This window comes from Centroberyx affinis, unplaced genomic scaffold (genome assembly GCF_046629955.1).
Source record: "Centroberyx affinis isolate AG114_WGS23_722 - 3 ecotype Tasmania unplaced genomic scaffold, CSIRO-AGI_Caff_v1 ptg005190l_1, whole genome shotgun sequence".
Classification (NCBI taxonomy): Eukaryota; Metazoa; Chordata; class Actinopteri; order Beryciformes; family Berycidae; genus Centroberyx; species Centroberyx affinis.
Window position 1 is genome coordinate 103,793 of NW_027282581.1, and position 22,483 is coordinate 126,275.

The 22,483-nt window shown below is 41.7% G+C and overlaps 1 pseudogene; it reads left to right on the forward strand.

The window, feature by feature from the left end:
- The first annotated feature begins 2,398 nt into the window (after positions 1-2,398).
- The window catches only part of LOC139666898 (myoferlin-like), a 35,644-nt pseudogene continuing 15,559 nt past the window's right edge, over positions 2,399-22,483 (forward strand).

Genomic DNA, 22,483 nt, shown 5'->3' on the forward strand with positions numbered 1-22,483 from the left:
AGTAACAACAACAAAGTGATGCGGCTTTGTCATATTCTTTCACCTTTTAATTCAGACCTTCCTATCTAATGTAGTTTAATGATTGCCAGGCAACCCACGTTAGTTTCGATGACGGGTGTGAGCTATCCAGAGTGGCCTCCCAGTATGTTTATTGGAGGTAACCCAGTCCCAGTGAAACATGGTCTACTGGGCAATTCCTTGCACCTTATACAGCCATATCTAATATTAGACCTAATCACACCGGTGAACTGTGCAGTTGGCTACAGGTGGCTCATAGCCTCTGGCTATGATGCAATGGCCAGTAATGGCCAAGAGACACTGAACCACTGACCCAAAGCAATTATCCTGCAGAACCCAAGCCACTTTATCTGTTTATGAGTAACTACCCCACGGAGTGTGTGTGTGTGTGTGTGTGTGTGTGTGTGTGTGTGTGTGTGTGTGTAATCAGTCGACCAATAACAACAGCTAACTGGCCTATGCCAGCACATTTTGTGTCTCAGAAAACTCAATGTCCCATATAGATTTAGATAAACAGCTGTACAAAAACTAGACATCTTGCTTTTTTTTTGGCATATATCTGTGTTAAAACATGATTTCAAGATGAGGATTTGATGGGAGATGATTCACCACTTTCGTTCATTTTGAACTAAATCTAAATTGTCTGATTGGCTAAAATGGTATTGGCACTGTATTTTTAGCCCTGTGTATTTGGATTGTTGTTAAATAGTGTGTTTGTTTGTGTGTGTGTGTCTGTGTGTGTTTCTGTGGCTGCAGACTGGGCCAAATCAGGAGCCGGAGGTGGGGGCTGGTGGTGGTGGGGGTGTCAGCTCTGTTGGGACCAGTACAGGCGGTCCCATTCCCAGTCACCTGCATACTTGTGTTACCTCACGTCACCTTTTGGTGTGTGTGCTTTGGTTTCTGACCTTCACGTGTGGCCTTAAGGACCCCTCCCCCCGGGAAGAGCTCACCCTGTCGACTCAGCATGGATCGCTGTGGGACACTTCCAGCACATTAAGAACTGGTGTACCAAAGTGGATAATAATATATTTTAAAATATGTTTTGCTGAGATGAATTCACATTAAGCTGCTGTCCCAGAGGAAGATGAGGGGATGAAATAGTCTTTGAAAATACAATATAATGCAAAGCAATGTAGACAGATTGAGAAATATATAAATCAGTGATCTTCAGTCCTGATACCAGAGTACTGCTCTACTCCTGTGTTTTTTTCTATCCTATTAGCTGGTTAGGTGTCCCAGGTGTAATTCAGTCCCTGATTAGATGCTACAGAGAAAACCAGCAGGACTCTGGGTGCTGAGGACAAGGATTGAGAACTATAAAACAATATAAAGCAAAACAAAGACAGCAACAAGTATCCTCAAAGACAGCAAGATTGCATCATGCAGACAATATAAATATCGGTGTAATGTCAATATATTAATAAATAATATATCAGAGGATAAACTCATATTTCAGAATACACTCTTGGATGATATAACATAGGATAAGGCATATTTAAATATTATATGTCAAATTTATTTCTGTACCAGGTATGTAAATGAATTGATTGTGGCCATTTTTTTGTAATATTGGCATACATTTCCTCCATATATTTTACATATATGAACTTTTTTTTTCTTTCGCTTTAGCTATGCCATTATGCCATTTAGTGGACGCTTTAATCCAAGGAGTTTTGCAGTCCTTAGCATATTTAAAATAAACAGTCCCATCAGTGCGATGCGACATGTTGTTGCTCTACAGAGCCACTAGATGGAGCCAAAGCAAGACATTTGACCCGTGTGATGAGAAGATGAACTGAAACCCAATGAGTGGTTTATTTTAGATTTGGGAACTCGGGTGGATTGTCTTGGCTATAATTAACATACAGGGCAAGTTTGATTAAATGTAAAAATCAGTAGACAACCTGAAACTTACTACTAACTGCTTAGAAAGGCATGCTGGTAGTTTTTTTTTTTTTTTTTTTTTTTTTCAAAAAATCAGGACAACAGATAATACTCTATTCCCTACATTACTCTTAGGAACAGGTTTAGAGTGACCTTATCATACGTTATGCTACCATAGCCCACTTTATCACCATAACATTCCTATAATATTCCTAGTATTGCTGGAGGACTTTTTTTATGTAGATTATTGTTTTGCTGAGATTTTTATACCGCATCCTTTGTATGGTATCCTCTTTGCAATAGTTCTTTGATTTATTCACTTAAAAAAAAAAGGGCATTTTGCTGTGAACTCGTTTCCTCTCCTGTCTGCTGGAGTGTGTGTTTGTCCAGCTCGGGTCAGCCTCTCACAGGATGGCAGCAGCAGCAGCTCACTGCCAGTCAGGATAATTACACACCCGTGATCCGCCCTCACTTCCCTTCATTCTCACACAGGGAACTGGGGAATATATTTCCTTCGCTCTGTCCCGCTGGCTTCAGTGATGGGGCGGTGAGGATGCTACAGCACGACGGTCCAGGTTTAGTCTAGACTTATCACTTCCATTTTGAAACTTCACTGATTTGTTTTGGGGTTTTTTTGTTTACAATGTTGCGGGTTGTAGTAGAATCCGCTAAAGGCCTCCCTAAGAAGAAGGTTGGAAGTCCTGATCCGATTACATCTGTAATTTTTAAAGGTAAGACATGAAGTTCAGAGCTTCAACTCCAACTTCCCTATAAGGAAAATTCACTTAGAGTATTCCTAAAGTGACTCAAAGTGTGTCTGTGTCTTCAAAAGTGAGTTTATAGTGACCTTATTGTACTTGATGGTATTTTTTATCTCGTGGTGTCACTTTAATAAGGGATTTGTAGTTTTGCTGTGGTATTTATAGTAGGCTATCATTCAAAAAACTATTATGGGGTTGCTGTGGTTCTTCTTCCATATCTTGCCTATTGCATTAACTGGTAAGATAACCATTATCCTACATAGTTCACACAGCTTTCAGGAATGTTAGGCTATCCATGTTTTAGTCAGTCTAGTCCAACTCAAGGCTGTACACTTTGGGCATCACTTTCTGAAAATGAGAATAATAATTATCATCATTGCCTCCTTCTAAACATATTTCCATATGCAAAGGACAGCTAGCAAGGTGGGGTCCTGGGTGGGATTTGTTAGTAGCATCTGTACGGAAGAAGAAATAAGCAGGAGTACAGGCTAAAAGAAAAGAAAGGAGTAGGTATAGGCTAATGGAAATGCAAAGAGACTTTAGGAATTTGAGGGATTAGTAGCTCAAATGAAATGACATAACTGAGTGAGAAGAGACACGCCGTCCTGTCAACATGGTATTTCCTCCTGAATAAGCAGGTTTGATGATGTTGGCAATCAGCCCTAGTTGCTCCCAGCTGTAACTTTGTGCCAGAGTCTCCTCAGCTTCAGGTGTGGCTGTTTTCCTTTGCTCTTTTCCTTTATGTTGCAAAGGCAGGAACTGCAGCCCGCTGACACCAAGATCCCATTGACCATCATGCAGAAATGTGCCAGTTTAGATAGGATTCTCCTAAAAAGCCTATCTCCATAAAGCATACAACAGTTTGATACTACTTAGTATGATGTATGAATTTCATATAATAAATATATGTATGTCAGCCTAAAAAAGTGGGTAAGCTGAGTTTAGGTAGGTTAACCCTTCTTCATTTATGCCACGTTGCTAGAAATCAAACACCTGAGTTGTTTCATTGTGAAGAGGAAGTGGGAGTTTTTTGTGAAGTGACTGAGGTTAAATGGCAACTCAGTGAGCCAATGAGAAACTGAAAACGCTTTCCAATGAATTTTCACCAAAATCAACTTCACTTTCAGATGAGAAGAAGAAGACAAAATCAATTGACAGTGAGCTGAATCCCGTATGGAATGAGGTAAACCTTCTTTTGTTTACACACACACACACACACACACACACACACACACACACACACACACACACACACACACAAAGGAGAGTGCTTACACAGATAACAGTAAATAAAAGTGGGGATTAGGCTCCATCTTCACCTTGATGATATATTCAGTTTAGCTCTGTATTACCTGCCTGATTCACTTTGATCAAAGGTGGATTAGATCACCTCATGCAGTACAGTGGGAGTAATTGATTTATGTTTAACTCATAGTCATCACACGATTGCCATAGACTACACTGATCTCTCTCTCTTTCTGGTATCTCTTATTTACCATGTCAATAGTCAACGATTGTGGAAATGAAGTAAATGATTGAGTGATATGCTGTGTTGTACATGCTTGAGTTGGCAAATCACTATTCATTTCACTCACACAGGTTACATTTAATTAAAGACTCATCTCATTGGCTGGATGAAATATCTCTTTCTTGGCAATATTATAATTAGTTTCCATAACTGACGGTCTGTGTGTCTCCCATCCCATCGCCTTCCAGGTGCTCGAGTTTGACTTGAAGGGCACGGCGCTGGACTCTTCCTCCTACATAGACGTGATTGTGAAAGACTATGAAACTCTTGGGAAAGATAAGTAAGTGTGGCCCCGTGCACAAACCCGGCTCCCTGTTAGCTTTGTCTTTACGCTGTGCAACAGAGGGATTGCAGTGACGAAAGAGAAACACGGTCTGCCCCACCTCACTGAATCACAGTGCAAACTTTTTCTTGTCCAAACGGAGACCGTCTAGGCTTTAGGGCTGCGTTATCTTCAATCAGACGAGAATGTAGCTGAGTTGTGTGTGTGTGTGTGTGTGTGTGTGTTTGTGTGTATGTGTGCACGTGTGAGCATGTGTGTGTGTTACGGTAAACCAGCAACCAGCAATCCTAAAAGAGCATTTTTCATTTGCATGGATCTATCACGTCTTGATTCATTTCAAGAGTGATTCATCTACAGCACAGGCAGTCCAACACAAGCTGCTGTTAAGACAAGTCTCTTTGTAAAGTGCAGTACCTTGCTGCAAAATAACCATTAGCACATGCCAAAGGCCGCCACCCACTGATTATGATACACATTGTTATCGACTTTGACACAGTAATATACAAGGAAAATGATAAGTCAGATATAAGCACAGTAACCCAGTATTTGAGCTGTTGCTAATACAACAGCTGCTTGTCTTGCCTCCCAGCCTCTCTCTCTCCTCCACACCCTGCTCGCTCACCATGCTGGGACTTGCTTGGCTTGTGTAGGATGAGTGATCCTGGTTGGGCAACAATGGAGGGATGAATCGCTGTTTGTTTTCTCTCTGTGGGAGTTGTATGGCACTCTTGTCTGACGGAGGAAAGGGGAAAAAATCTGCCTGAGAGGGAGAGGGTCTTGGAAATATGATATGTGGAGGTTACTTGCCAAACTCTATATTGCAGTTTCCTCAGTCCTTAAGGGAAATGGTGGGAGACTTCAGGATCATGGCTCTTGTTGTTAAATTGTGATTAACTATTAATTATTAGGTATGAATTGTTCTAATATTATGTAATGGGAAAGCGCAACAGTGATGTTGTAATGCAAAGAGTTGCTGTGTTGCTCCAGACCGATTTCAAAGACGATTGGTTAGTGTTTACTTCCAAATAAAGCCTGAATCACATATGGGACCAATCTAGACAAAACCACTGAGAATGTTTCCAAGGCTTCACTAATTATAGCGATCAAAGTCTTGTCTACACTGAGAAAACAAAGCATACAACACCAGAACTTTCTTATGAAATATGTCAAGCGGACTACATAAGTTTTTCTGTTAAAGTGTGAATGCTTTACCTAGTTAAAGTTTCTCTAGCGCATGGCAGAGTCATAACTGAGGGCGGTGCTTTTCAAATGTGTGTGTGTGTGTGTGTGTGTGTGTGTGTGTGTGTGTGTGTGTGTGTGTGTGTGTCTCCAGCCCATGAGTGCAGGCTATGTAAATTGAGTAAAGTTTTCCACTGGGCTGGCCCGGCTGACACACTCCCTAATGATCTGAACATGGGGAGCAGAGAGGGACTTCTCCTCTCTCCCTCAAATAGTTTTCCAGGCGCTGTTGTGGTACTTGCTGTCGTCGTGGCAACTGAAGAGGGAAAAAAGTTGAAACCCTCTGCCTTCTGGACTGATTGAATTTTAGGAAGAAATTGCCTTGACCGGCCCAGAGAAGGACTTAAGAAAGGCCTCTGTGTTAATCACAGCGCAGTCTTGATCATAAGATTTGACTTGAGAATCTGATTCCTAACCACAGTGAGCCTCAAGTGTTTAAACTGGGACAAAATGATGTTTCCTTTCCTTACTCTTATTCTCTGGATGGGAAATGACACATTGACTGAGGTTAAGGTTCAGACTGTCTGCTTTAATTTGAAGGTTTTTTCAGACATGAGATGAAGAGGTAAAGAACTTAATATACATACCTTACCCTCTTTTCAGGGCAGTAGTAGTATTTAGATGGAGGTAATTCAATAAAATGTTTAAGTTGCAGTCAAAAACTTCTATTGTGAAATGAGGTGACAGAAACCCAACAGTGTGAACTGTCATTCCTGGTTTGCACCTACTTTGCATGCTACCGGTACAGAACATATTTTTCAGACTAGTTTTCCTATTGAAGTAAACTCTGGAAAAATGACTACGGGGGGAAAAAACTCTAGGGAGGAAAAATTTTTTACAAGGCTGCAGACTTTTTGCATGGTAATATTTTGGATGACCCAGAAATGCCAGTCAAATGACCACTTCATTAAATATAATCTTATTCTGTACAGATATTTTTGGGGGCTGAAGATCTTCATTTAAATCTAATAATCTGCACTCAAACCTCAGAGTCATTGTGTCATTTCTCATCTTAAGTAATAAAGAGCAGAGTCAAAACATCAGTGAGTCAGAGCATTGAGCTTGTTGCATCTGTTCAGCAATAGCTTTGGTTTAATGTTGCCGTTTCAGAATAACGCTCAAATACACGTTGTTGACTAATGAAATAATCGTGTGCTTTATAGCCTCAAGGCGCTGAAAACAGTACAGATAAATAGGATGTAACAGCGATGATCAGGGAAGCGCGCCATCGCTGATAAAGCTGCACCACGCCTCCGTCCCTGTTCACACCCTCTTCACAGATCTGAGACGAATGTTATAAAACTTCACTGATCTCATCACTCTCCTCCATCTTAACAGATCTGTGAAGGGAAATGAGCGATGATGACAGGGGGAGGGAGCAACTTTCTGAACTGAAATGCAGCCAAGGAAATCTAGGCTGCTTGCGCTGAAAGTCGTTCCCTCCCCTCACAGATGGGTGATCCTAGTTACTTGGCTGGGACTTGCCAACATTTCTTCATACCAGGAAACAAGAACAATAAGTGAAAGGGTAAACTTGTTTGTGTCCAATGACAACTCTTTGGTGACGCATTGGGAGCATCGGATTCTGTTACACTGGCTATAGAAGGCTTTCACATCCTAAACAGGGGGAGAAACTTTATCTATCTCTATCCAATAATAACTCCACACACATGATTTCACCGTTCCTGTGGGTGAATGTTTCCGCTCCGCTTGGACGTGGGGACTTGCTCATCAGTGGAGGGATGTTTCTCGGTGACTCACTAGGCCTTGACAATGGTCACACAGTCTGTTTTGGGTCTGTCCTGCTGCTGTTTGTGTGGAGGGCTGGAGGGTTGGAGAGCCATTTTTCCCTCCTTTGAAACAATGTGAAGGCTGTCTGTGTTTTGGTCAAACAGGAGCAAGATCCTTCCTACTTCGGTCACAACATATACAGTTCTGGGCCATAATTAGTCTCACAAGTTTGCTGTTTAGGGCAGTATCATTGCAAGTATCACTACACAGTCATGCACTTCTAGCATATTTGAATTCATTATCAGAATACAGTTAAACTAGAGATGTAATGCGAAATTAAAACATGTCAGAATACATCAGGTCAACTAACTTAACAACCAACCTTCCTATACCTAATGGATTGCCATTGAAAAGTCTGGACCCAACTTAAACTATGAAAAACCATCCACACTCCCCTTTTAAAATGACAGAGCAGCCTTCTCTGAACTCAAAGTCCCATAATACGTGAATGGAAAAAGATCACATTATTGCTAAGATGCCCTTGGGGAAACAAGGCTACAGATTTCTGGGCATCCCAACAGATTTATGAGGCTGCATACCAAGTTTATACAGTCACTGAATCTTTGGAGAATCCTTGCCTCAGCTGGTGCACAGGTCTGAACGCTGCCAAGATGATAATACTCCATCCCTTGTCCTCCCAGCAATATTATTATTTATGGATTCACCCCACCCGCCACCGATCCTTTGTGTGAACGCGATAACTTGAACAGTTTTTATAACATCTTTTAAAATTTGGTATGGATATTGATGACCCCTAGAGGAAGAAATCCACTGATTTTGATGTATTTAAGGTTATAATCGGCCTGATGGTGGTGCTGTAATTAAAGGTCAAAAATAAAAAGTTTAAAAGGCTGTATCTCCCACACCGTTTGTCCAATTTACATGGAACTTAGTACACATGTCCACCTAACCGTACTCTATAAATATGACATAGGGACACTCAAGGTCCGCCTGGAACATTTTTGAGATATTTTGAATTATTTGAAAAACAAATTTTTAACATTTCCTCCTACACCGTTTGACCGATTACCACCAAAATCGGTCAGTAGCATCTATGGTCCTACACTCTTTAAATTTTGTTCATATCATTTTTATCACATGATAGTTGTGTATCAACATTGGACTGTCCGAATAACGTGTTACCATGTACTGCACATTAAACCTGAAACTCAAAGGCTTTAATTTCCGGACAGTCCTGGTTGTATCAAAGCTTTCAATGGTTGTTATTGGGCAGAGGGTCGATACTGAGTGACTGTGTGAGTCGTATGTTTGGAGAATCCCTGTCTCAGGAACGCTGCCAAGACATTATTACTCCATCCGCCCAAAGAATGACCCAGGATGATAAATTTTACATGATGTGCTCTACATTCCATTAGCTACACTTTATGACCTCGGACACAGTACAATGTTCACTATTTTATCTAGCCAAAACATAGCTGACATTTGAAATATCCAGGCTTCTAATCGTGTTTCCAGGCTGCAACATTTTGCCAAGGACTCCCTTAAATATAAAATGCCTCCCTGGAATTTGGTCAGTTCGCTTCAAAATCACAGCAACAGAAACTTCAGTACAGTTTGCACTGACCATTGCTGTCCAACTCATAACCATTCCAACCACATTTCAACTTGCACTGATTCCATAATGCTAGAAAAGACTGCCGGAGATTAGGTTATACTTAATAATGAAAGTAAAGTTGAAATAATGCAATGCGATACTAAGTCCAACTCACACATTCAGCCCTGGCCACAATATCTCATTACTACCATCTGCTTCAGACAGTATTAATATTAGTCAGACGACACGTAGCCGTACACTTTCCCACATTTTATCAGTGTGTTATTTTAGAAAGAGCAAACCAAGGGAATGTGGTCGTTTATATTTCAGCCTCCTCTACCAAAGTTAGTCCAAACTTCCTCCACTCTCTCCATGTGATAATGCCGCCACCCAGGCAGCACCGCATCCTGAACTGCATCATGGCATCTTCTCATCAACCATTTGATTCATTAGATGGTACTTAAAACCTTAATGATTACTAGATTTTACAGACAAGGCAATGGTGTAATTTACTTAGGAAAAGGTTTGGCATGCATTCATTTGCAAAGGTAAACAGCTTTATAGAAAAATGTGTTGAAATGTTTTCATTTACCCAATGTTTGGATTAAAAATATTGGGTATTAGGTATTGAATTCAAGGCACAGATCGCACTGTTGGTATCAGAAATTTCTCAGCAATTCTCAGTCCTAGCTGAAGTCAATGTCTTGTTTTCCATCTAGTATGAAGGCATGCAAGGAATTAAGGAGTTTTCTGCAATAGGCAATGAATACACGCATTGCCTATTGCAGAAAACTCCTTAATTCCTTAATTCCAGTTGGTAATGCAGTACATTTCCCCAGGCAACGGTGTGAGTCATGCAGTCCCCAGATCAGTGTTTTCTGTTGACCCCTCATTGACCCGTAGAAAAGTAGCAGGGGGCCAATTTGAACCCCTCCAACTGGGATTCAAGTGACTCCCAAATGAACCCTGAAAGAACATGTTATCTTCTCTTCCCTTCAGTGAGGACGGTCACATCGCAGGTGATGTCAACAGAATACAAATCTGTGGCTGGTAGCTTCTGTGCAGTGTTGACTGAGTCCTGGTCCATGGGTGTGTTCAGTTTGTCTGAGCGGGCAGGGTTTGTTAGCTCTGGGTGGAGTCCCATCCTCATGCCTCTTTTGTGGATGTGACTTTATTCAGCATACACAGGGCATTTTCCCTCTGTGCGGTCCATAAATTCAATGTCCACTTGCTGATATGTTGGCTAACTAGAGTTTGGCAGCGTGAAGTTTCTCCTGATCAAATTAGGAAATCTCTGCAGAAATGTAATTCTCAAAGGAATTTCACCCCAGTGCATAACCCAGTCAGTCATCTTTCTGAAATTAAATATGGATCTGTTCCTCTATCTAATGTTTCCTTGCCATGTTTCCCTGGCAGATTCCTTGGGTCAACCAAAATCCCTTTGAGAGACCTTGCCACAGGTCAAGTGAGGTCACTGCCGTCCAAAAATGTTCCTTTGGTCAGTGAAAGCGGTCAGAATATTGGAGTAAGTTTCTTCTGTTTCTTCTACCAATATAAATTTCCAGATATTGTCCCTATTGTGGATTTTAATGTGGATAAATACCAGTGTGATAAGCACAATATCATGAAATGATAGACCAGCCAATCATTTTCCTTCTAGGCTACAATCAACCTTGTGATTGGCTACGATCCTCCACCCAATGCCAATCTGAACCCAAATGACCCTCAGGGAGGAGATGCCACAGGGGATGCCGGTATGTTTATGCGACCCTTAATGATAAAGTAGCATGCAGTGAAGGTTTACTGGTAGAGGTTAATCAGATTAGTTCATGTCTTCATGCCATGCTCTCAAAATCACTTGTACAGTAGTTTGATCAAGCAGGATATGGTTCAAACTATTTAGAGTGAGGGAAACTCCTAGTACCATTTGGTGTTTTATCAAGTATTTAATCTCTGATAATTTGGCCCTTCTGTTCGTTAGCTGGAGGTGGCGAGGAGGGGGACGAGAACGTGACGGATGGGGGCCAGAGTGGCTCTGCAGGGGGCCCCTCCCCCACCGGCCAGGCTGCTCACCTCAACCAGCGGCTGGCCAGGAGGGCAAAAAGTCGGCACCCGCTAGCCAACAAGCCCCAGGACTTCCAGGTGAGTGTCTTAGTGTTGTGCCGCAATATTTATCCCATAAAAAAGTTATTTTCCCCAGGCGGTGTGTCCTCGGTGGTGGTGTTTTGCCACTGCACAAGGTAATAAATGACTTAATAAATGACAAGTAGCCTAATGTTTAGCCTGACCACTTCCTTGTAGAATTAATGATGAAAAGATGACAAACAAGCCTGATCTCTATTCATTACAAAGCAACTATGTAGGCTGCTTTCCCTCTTTGTAATGCTGGGAAATGTTTTGTTTTACCGTTTGAAAAGCCAACGATCGGAAAACAATCCACAAAAATTGAAATGATTTTGTTGTTTTCTTCCCCAACATGAAATGAAGGTGAAGACATGGTGGCAGGGGAAAGACATTTTTAGGGGGAAAATGTTTTGGCACAACAGTTAAGTTTAGCTAAATGCAATATCTCTAAGGCTGTAGCGCAAATATTAAAAAGACTGAGGTGCTCTTGGTCCAAGTCAAGTTCTCTCGTACAGATTTTCACTCTCTGATGAAAAACATACATTCATTCATACAGATTCATGCTTTCTCTGTTTCAGATCCGGGTCCGGATCATTGAGGCTCGTCAGTTGCCTGGCAACAACATCAAACCAGTGGTGAAGGTGAATGTGTGCGGGCAGACCCACAGGACGAGGATCAAGAGGGGAAACAACCCCTTCTTTGATGAGGTACACCCTCACTTTACTCAGTCATCACTGTGTTCAGTTCACACTACAGACTACACAGACTTGGGATCAGATCAAAATGTGTTCCTTCAGATTTCATTAGATGCACACTAAAAGAATTTGACCAAGTTTAGGCTTCAGCTATTCAAAAGTACAGTGTCAGTTTGTGTTTGAGGCGTCTACTTCCAGCTTTTTGCTGTTCTCTATGCTCTTACAAATTTTGAATAATCTTCTGTTTTTGCAGATGTTCTTTTACAACGTTCACATGCTACCATCGGATCTGTTTGATCAATACATCAGCATTCGAGTAAGTAGATCTGTCTTTTGTATTCCTATCCACTCGATAAAGATGTTGCCTACATCACAGTACATTGACTCTTACATTGACTCTTCTCTGCAGGTGTATAATTCCTTTTCTCTCAGAGCAGACAGTCTCATGGGGGAATTCAAGGTACTTTATCTCTTTTTATCCATTCGACATAGTGGCACATAATGCAGTGAATGTGTTCATATCAATCCGCTGATCTCTTCTTGTTTTCTCTCACAGCTGGACGTTGGTTATGTCTATGATGAACCTGGTGAGCTTGTCGCAGAACCACAAACTGGATTTGCATGCTCTGTGTGTCATTTTCATTTGCTCAAAGGAGGCTATTGTTGTGTTTGTTTATGTGTGGAGGGGACAGGGTTATTATAGTTACTGAACTGAAAACATTTCACCTGTTTTAGTTACAAGTAGACAAGATAGTTTTAGTTCAGTTTTACTATATTTCACCGTCTTGTTTTTGTTTTTATTTCAATTTAGAAAAATTTTTAACACCTGGTTTTCAATTAAGTTTTAGTTTATCATAACCTTGGGAGAGGATTGTGTGTGTGTGTGTGTGTGTGTGTGTGTGTGTGTGTGTGTGTGTGTGTGCACATTCATGTGTGCACATATGCGTGCAGATGTATAGAAAGGTGTCACGTGTCTGTTTTTGTGAAAGCCTTTGCTCTCTGTTTACCTGTACGTACCACCTGATTGTGTTGTATGTGTTTTTATGGACTCTGTGTGTATTTGTTTGTGTGTGTGTGTGTCGTATTGCAGCCCACAGCATCATGAGGAAGTGGCTCCTGCTGAATGACCCGGATGACTCCAGCTCCGGGGCGAAGGGTTACCTCAAAGTCAGCCTCTTCTTAGTGGGGACCGGGGACGAGCCACCGGTACGACCGACCGAAAGCTGATGACCTTTACTGGCTCGAGCTCAGCTGCTTCCTCTTTTCTCATGTAAATATGTGGGTAATGCTTCTCTCTTTCTCTCTCTCTCTCTCTTTCTCTCTCTCTTTCTGTCTCCCATAGGTGGAGAAGAGGGAGGCTAATGACGACCAGGATGACATAGAGAGTAACCTGCTTCTGCCGGCCGGTGTGACTCTGCGATGGGCCACTCTGTCACTCAAGGTGTTCAGGGCTGAGGACATTCCCCAGAGTAAGACGAGTAGTAGATCAATAGTTATGGAAGGAAATGGTCATTTAACTGGTACAGTACACACAAAATCATAGATACACACACAAAAAATAACAGTTATTTGCAGGCTGGCAGCAGTACAGTATTGCCAATTCATTGTTTGGTTTGTTGAGACTTAATTATCCACATTTCATGACTGTCAAAACTGCTAAAATCAGACAATATACCCATGTTGTGCTTCTGTATTCTCACACTGTGGATTGCTAATGAAATCACTAAAGGGCTCCGTTCCTCCGTTGATTTCTCATTTCAGTGGACGATGCGTTTGTCCAGTCGATGAAAGAAATTTTTGGAGGAGACCAAAACAAGAAGAACCTGGTGGATCCCTTCCTAGAAGCTCGCTTCGCTGGCAAAAAGGTTCCTGTTGAACTCTCCCGCTGTAGCAACAGTGTAGATTATTAAGCTGAACGTTATATTATCTAACATTTATGCGGTGAAGCTGATGTGTGGTTTTTGCTGTCTGTGCAGCTGTGTACCCAGACCATTGAGAAGAACGCTAACCCCGAGTGGAACCAAGTGCTGAACCTTCAAGTCAAGGTAAGAAGTCCCAAGTTACAGATAGCTGTATTCTGAATTGGCACCAAGGTATGATAGGAATCAACAAATACATTTTCAGTCGAGTGCTGCATGCAGGACCATCATTAGAAACATGTTTCGCAGGCAAGCTTTGTTCAAACCCAAAGAACTTTACTTTAAATTATTGTCAAGATGCCAAGGTTTCCAAAGATCCCAAACATGTCATACTATGTTACAGGGAAATGTGAATAAAATGATGCACAAGACATCTAGATTTTTTCCATTTGATGTAATGTTGCAGCCATATAAAAATGGTACCTTGGGTTTGAATATTTCACTCAATACAAGCAGCTATAGCTTCAATGAAACGTTGAAATGAGCAGATGCAGAATATGAGACATTGACATGTCATACAGTGGTGCAAGGGGTTAACCTGATTCTTTCATCCTCTGCTATAGTTCCCCTCCATGTGTGAGCGCATCAAACTGACAGTCTTTGATTGGTAAGTCAAACAAGAAACTCATTTAGCTGTACAACTTTAGCCGGTCGCATTTTGTATTCTAGAAGGAAGGAATGCAAAGAAGAAAAGTTGTTCTCTGCAACTATAGAAGAGTTATTTATGGTTTGGAAACTGTACCACAATATCTCTGGAGTGTGGTCAGTAGAGTGCGTGTGTGTGTTAGTGTTTGTGTGTGTGTGTGTGTGTGTGTGTGTGTGTGTGTGTGTTCCCATGCCCCATTACCAACCACATGAGAATACTGTCGTAGCTTATGACTCAGGCTGTACTGGCCGCTCCCTTCCCCTCCATAACACGCTCTGGGATCCTGTTGGCACCATCTTATCCAGAACTCATTTCAGTATTGTTTGTGAGCGAGCTAACAGTCATAATAACTCGTGTCCAGGAAGGCTAAGGGGAAATAAGGGCAGTGGAAAGGTTAGAAAAACTAGGTGTCCCTCAGAAGGTGTTGAAAAAGCACTCAGATCCTGGAGCCACTCTCTGCACTGTTGAAACCTAAAAAGTTTAAGCATGAACAGCAATGAACAGTGAACAGAGCCAGTGAAAATTTAGGGTATAACATTTTACCCACACATAATGGAATTTGCATGTTATTTAACAGTTAAGAATATGAGTAGTGCTATCTCAGTGTATATGCTAAGTCTAATGTTTGCATGTGTGATTGCAGGGATCGTTTGACCAGAAATGATGCTATTGGCACCACATACCTGAACCTGGCCAAGATAGCCTCCTCCGGTGGAGAGATAGAAGGTATATATGCTTATTGGAGCAGAAGTAGAATTCAGCAAACTAAACTGTGAAAAACAGCAAAATCACAAGTAGTAAAGTTGCTGCATTGTGTACCAGAATGAGGAATAACTGAAAATTTTAATTTGTCTTGGAATCAAATGCCTAATAATGCTGGATCACTTGTGAAAAACTGAAAAGTATGTATCCATATGTTTATGTCCAACTCTTTTTTTCGAGTTGATAATCTGCATTTCACCAAGATATATAACCTGAGATATTCAGCGTTGTATGACTTTATGTGTGGAAAAACTAGATTTTACAATTGAAAACAATTGTTAACACTTGTGTGCCTATTTCTACTAAATGGTACTTGCCTTGTCCTTTTTCTCCTGGAATAGAGGAACATGCGGGAAATGGGGAAATGGCGTCATATGAAGGTTCACCTGTGCTCTTTTTTGCTCTGTGTGGCATGTGCATGGGATGTGACACAATAAGCATGCTGTGTGCACCCGACCACTGTGTACAAGGCTAATACTGTGTGTGTGTGTGTGCGTTGCTGCGTACAAGCTGCGTTGTGCTGTTTTGACATCAGTATTACCTAGATTTTAAATGTTTAATGCCTAATTGTGTTGTCGTCGTGTCCGCCACTTGCTTACCCATCCTGTGACCCGCATTCACTGTTATGCCTCAGTCCGTCCATCACCTCCTCCCCAAATACAGCAACATTGACCTACTAACATTATAGCTTTGCTAAGCTTAGCTCGAGTCTAATCATAAAGAGGCTAAATCTGTAACCATCAATCTCCCTCCCCAGCTAACACAGGGGAGTCGGAGGTGGGTTTCCTGCCGGCCTTTGGGCCCTGCTACGTCAACCTGTACGGCAGCCCCAGAGAGTTCACCGGCCTGCCAGACCCCTATGAGGATCTCAACTACGGCAAGGTATTGGTTTTACACTTGTTCTAGATTAGATTTGCATGTTTTACTTTCTTCTAATCTACGATCCCTGCTTTGTGAGCTTAAGCAAAAGCACCGTGGAGGAGTGCAAATTTAGCGGTCAGTGTCTTATCAGTCACTTAAAATTTAAACTTACACTACCAGTCAAAAGTTTGGACACACCACGTTTTTCTTTATTTTTACTACTCTCCACATTTTAAAAATAATAGTAAAGACATCAAAACTATGAAATAACACAAATGGAATTATGCAGTGACCAAAAAAAGTGTTAAACAAATCTATCTTATATTTTAGATTCTTTAAAGTAGCTGCCCTTTGCCTTGATGGAAAGGCAAAGGCTTTGGAAAGAAATTCATACATAGGATCAACTTCACTATTTATATTTGTCTAAGAAACTAATCAAAATGGCTTTAAGAGAATGAAAAACATAGGACATTCAATCAGGTGTGTCCAAACATTTGACTGGTAGTGTACCTCTTCCCTTCTCGCTGTTTTCTCCCCTTCTAGTTCACTTCTGTATCTCCTTTAATGGTTTTTCAGCATCTCACAGCATTGTTAACCTGCTGATCGCTGTGTTGTCTTTGCACAGGGGCAGGGGGTGGCGTACAGGGGCAGGATCCTAGTCGAGCTCTCCACTAAGCTGGAGGGCAAAGCGGACAAGACAGTAGACGGCATCTCCAGTGATGACATCCTGGTGGCCCAGGTACAGTGACTATTTATTCATGCCTGACAAGTGAGGTTAAGTTTGACCTCAGTGGGGTTTCACATGTACAAGATTCGCATATTAAGACTGGAATAACAGTTTCAAAGTTATTGGAGTTCAAAGTGCTTACATCATGCTCTCAACAGACTTCTCAGAGGGTAAAATAAAAGAAGTTCAGTTAAAAGAAAGATAAGTGAAAGGAATAGACAAGGTACAGACAACAACATAGAGCACCGTTTTGGTTGTGGTTGTTTTGATGGGAGAGGATCAGGGGCTTGGGATATGACAAAATGTAGAGATGGGTCTTGGGTCTTTGCTTGAAAGTAGACTGTTTCAGATTCCCTAGTGGGGCTTGGCAAGCTGTAACAAAATATAGAAAGGAGAAGGACCTGCCACCCACTGATTTTTTTCATCGGGTGTCAGGAGTGAGAAGAATGACGTATGGCAGTATGACACAAAATGATTGTGCAACTTCTTTGGCTGTGACTCAAAAAGGTGAAGTCAGCCCTGAGAAAATGCAGTTTGACGTTGTGCCAAAACACTCCCACTGCTCTGTATGTGAAGTAACTGGAGAGGAGAATGGAGAGGAGATACTGATGTGGCTTGGGAAGAGATTGGGGACATGGTGGGATGCAGAAAGCGAGGGAATTCAGATGGAGAGCTGCACAGTCGGTGATGTAACCGAATGAGAGTGCAGTGATTGGATGACTGGGTGTGTCCAACTTCCCTTTCCTCCCAAACTTTCATCATGAATTGTAATAACAGTCTTGTATGAGGAGTTCTATTGAATTCCAGCTGTTAAATGATTGATTTCCACTCCATCCCCTTCTCTCTCTCCCTTCTTCTCTTCCTCCATCCTTGTTTCCTTCCCTACATCAGAAGTACCAGCGGAGGAGGAAGTACTGTCTGTGTGCAGTCTTCCACAGCGCCAGCATGATCCAGGAACCTGGCGAACCAATCCAGTTTGAGGTCAGCATCGGTAACTATGGCAACAAACTGGACACCACCTGCAAGCCGTTGGCCTCCACCACCCAGTACAGCTGTGCTGTATTCGATGGTGAGTAATAAAACTACAATCTGTCTTGGGAAACTTTTAGGATAACTTATTTTCCTTATGTTTTTTTTAAGGAAGACCATTGTAGCAAATGGGGTGTGTGAATAGGTAATACACTGAAATCAATGACTTTGGCATACAACTTATCACTGAAAACAAGATATACAATGTTATTTTTGTTCTGTTCTCTTTTCAAATCTCACTAAAGATAATTTTACAAGCTACTCTCACTAGCCAAAAGGTTTACATGGTTTAGGCATTTGCTAACACTTTAATCCAGAACATTTTACAATGAGTGCAAAAAACAAACATGCCATTTAAAAGACTCTTTTATCCGTCACGCCTTACAGAACCATGAGTGCATGCAGTTTTAGCATGGGTGGGAATTGATCCTCTATCCACGACAGGAATTTGTCTCTTGCTATGTACAGGACCAGACCATCCGTTTAAAATAACAGATTTGGCTTATTTATTTGTGTATAATTTGACTAGGTAACCACTACTACTACCTGCCCTGGGCCGACACTAAGCCAGTGGTTGTGGTCACTTCATTCTGGGAAGACATCAGCCATCGCCTGAACGCTGTCAACATCGTCCTCAACATCACTCATCGCCTGGTAAGATAGCTTCATCCTTTGTTACTTGCAAAACTGAGACTTTTCTCCGAGAGTTGGGATGATTAATTAAATTTGAATCAGAGTTTATAATCGACTGCCGGGAGTTAAATGGTTGGTATTGATGTTTGATGCGTGTGTGAGCTTGTGCCAGTGTGGCAGCCAGGCTCATGGTTGTGAGATGACGACATCAGGACTGCTGGGGTGCTGCATGTACTCTGCATCTGTTTAAATCCCCACCCATGTTCTGTTCCTGTCACAGCAAGCTAACCTGGACACATTTAAAACCGCCATCTTGGCTAAAGTCACCGACAACCAGCTAGCTGAGGTGTGGCTGAAGTTGCTCGATCAGCTCATTGAAGACCTAGAAAGGTAAGAATTGGATATGGTGCTCTTATAATAATGCAAGATGAGCTCTATTGTGCAAAGAGGGGAAATTGATGAAAATGATAATGGTTCTAGGAAATATGACAGGATTGCACAATAATATAGCAAATGCCCCAGCTTGATAATATTGTGAAAAGATTTTTTTTTCAATTGATAAAGTAATAAATCGGACACCACTGGTCTGATTTAGACAAAAATTGTGAAACAGTGGCACAGACAGGAGAGGGTGTATCAGATGCATAATCCCAGTTTTCATTTTGATTCGACTGAACTGACCCCCCACCTCGTCTCTCCGCTGTCTTCCAGTCTCCCGACCCCCGAGCTGGAGGGCCGACCCAACCTGACAGCCTTGGACATCCAGATCAAGAAGCTGCGGGACAGCGCCATGGCCACCATCAGGGAGGGAGCCAGACGCATGAGGGAGGAGGCCAGAGAGATCAGGGACACTCTGCCAGACATCGAGGCATGGCTGGACAAACTGAAGCTGCTGGCTGAGGAGGTACGAACACAACAAGCACATCTTCCAGTGTTAATAAGTATTGATTTTTCAGTGGTAATTATTTAGAGTTGACAAGTGTTGATTGCAGAGTTGTTTGTCCACTCACAGAGCTGATATGGCTCTGGGGCGGCTGTTCAAAACTATCTAAAAGTGCAAAATTAACTCTGCTAGCATATTGTTAATTTTTACACTGAATAAAATTAACATTAACAATTTTGTTGTAAAGATGGAACATTCTGAGCCAGTTTCAGGGTTAAGCTTAGACTTAAACTAGCATGACTTTATTTTTAAAGAGGTTTTGGATTTAGAGATTTAGATTAGATAGTGATTATTATTGCATTATAATACAGTCAGTTATTGTATTGAGGTTGTGTGGTATTCACATGCTGTTTGGAAACGCGGTAGCACTGAACTGTAATGCACCAATACTGTGGTGCTTTGTGTTACTTGCATTATGTTCATTTTGCTTGCTTAGTAGCACTGCATTCAGTCACATTGCATGTATTATGTGTTATCATCTGTGTTTCCAGCCCCAGAACAGCATGCCGGACGTGATCATCTGGATGCTGAGAGGTGAGAAGAGGGTGGCATACAGTCGCATCCCAGCGCACCAGGTCCTCTACTCCACATACAGTGATCAGGCCTGTGGACAGCACTGTGGCAAGACACAGACCGTCTTCATGCAGGTATACAGCAGCCGTCAAGTCATCACTGAAAAAGTCTTGGAAAGTAGTGCAAATTTGATGGAGATTAGCATTTTGTCTCAACAGCTTATGGTTGAATAAAAGATTTTGCGTTCAGATTTAGCAGTCCGATATTTTGCTATGAGATTCTGAGTGCTGAAAGGCAGCACTATCCTCCGTTTCTCTGAAATCATGATGTTTGTGTGATTATGTTCCTCCTCAGTACCCCATGGACAAGAACAAGGGCTTGAAGGTGCCGGTGCAGATCAGAGTCAACATGTGGCTCGGTCTCTCTGCACATGAGAAGAAGTTCAACTCCTTCTCCGAAGGAACGTTCAGCGTCTTTGCTGAGCTGGTACGTTGCTCTCAAAGAGAACAGCCATAACAGAGCAGGAGTCCGTTTTCTATTTCTTACTGACAGAATTAAACATTTTACTTCTTCATTATGCTTATTAAGTATCGCAGGAAAATGCTGAAGGTTTTGTAAAGCTCACAAATATGTTTTTGAATCTTTGAAGTAGTAATTTTCCATGTAATAATTCCTGATGATTGTTTTTTTTTTTTACAGATGTTCTAAGGTACATAATGTAACTTGTGTTTAATTAGATATTTATTCAGAGCCAGCAACCTGCCGGCATCACCTAAAACCAAACACATGCATTCCTTTGCATTGCAGTATGAGAACCAGGCCCAGGTGTTTGGAAAGTGGGGGACCACAGGACTGGTGGGGCGCCACAAGTACTCAGATGTGACGGGCAAGCTGAAGCTGAAGCAGGAGTACTTCCTGCCACCCAGAGGATGGGAGTGGGAGGCCGACTGGTTCATCGACCCAGAGAGAGGGTGAGTAAGATTGAAGATGATTGAACCAGTTTGCAACTATAGTCTTTTCTAAAATATCAACCATTTGACCAAGAGAAAGAACTTGTGATGTGATGGTGACATTTCAGGTTTGGGACTATTTAATATACCAGAGGAAAGCATGAGTTTGTTTTAAATCTAAATTGTGTTACTGCCCCAAGAAAATGGAAAAGACTGGAAAGGTGAACTTTGCTTGGCTTACTGACTGCTGTATCTTGTGTACAGGAACCTGGCTTCTGATAAGGCTAAGGGAAGGTATTAAATTGGATTGATGGTGGTGATATTGGTTGAATGTGTTTTGCACTGAACACACATGATTCTGCCTGTGTGGACTGAAGCAGAGGAAGTGGGCTAAGTCTACTGTTTACATTCCTCTCATGCCACTGACCATGATTTAATGACAAAATACCAGTGTGCGCCAGCTAGCTGAAATTATTTACCCTTGGAGCAACACTTTTCCCACAAACCAAAACATGGGCAGCAGGGGCCAAATTCAGTTTGCAAATCTAATTAAGGTTGAAGTAAGGAACTTACTTCAACCTTACTATTCAACAAGATGATTGGTGATCTCCCCCTACCGCCTCATCCATGTGCAGCCTTGCCTTCTCCCAGATTTCAGTTGGCAGAGCCGATGCTGATGAGAGGAGTCAATCTTTGGCTAACTAGTTTAACAGTTCGATCATCTGATCACCGTTCCAATTACCAAGTGAAATTATGCATTTTATAGTGACTGCCTCCTCACTGCTAGTGCCTGACAGTTGTTGAGTTGTGCCTCCATAGTTTGTTCACCAAACGGCGCTCCCTCACCTCAAGTAACCTGGTTTTGGGTTGACAAATGTAAATGTCATGACTCGGGTAAAATCTTTCTTTGATTATGAGAAACCCGGTCCAGAAGCCTGGCTTATTACAATATTAAACAGGTTACTGCTGCATGTAGCACATCTTACTCCTTTCATGATTGGTTTTCACTGTCTGTGCAAACTCAACACAACAATCCCTGCAGCTCCCTTAGTTATATAGGACTCCGATAGCAAGTGCTGTTCAGTACACAGTGGGATGGCCAGGCTTCATTATAGGCTTCATAATGCTGCACAACTTGACAAATAAGGCCTGTGACATGCAAATGTTTTCTTTCCAGTCTACATCTGTAAACTGAAGCATAGCCACTGCCTTCCATCAGTTCAACTTTCATGCATCATTGTTGGGTATTTGGTACTGGCATCAGCAGTAAATTTCTAGGAGTGAGCCCTTCTCAAGCTGCAACTATAACAGCTGTGCATGATGTTGTTGAGGAAGAAATGGAAAAGTACCTATACTAAGCAATGTTCCTATATGCTCACTTAAGGTGTAGATATGGGTCAAAGGTTACATATTAAGTGCCTAAAACTCAAGAATACTGAATTTGCTTCACCATTAGAAGATTAAACTCTAAAAGTAACATCTTGTGTGTTTCTCACAGTTCTGTTTATAGGTACTTTTCCATTTCTTCCTCAACAACGTCCATGAGTCATATGGAAAATATTATACTAGTGGGGTCATCATTTCTTTCACATTCATGAGAAGTAAGCTACTATTGATCAGTC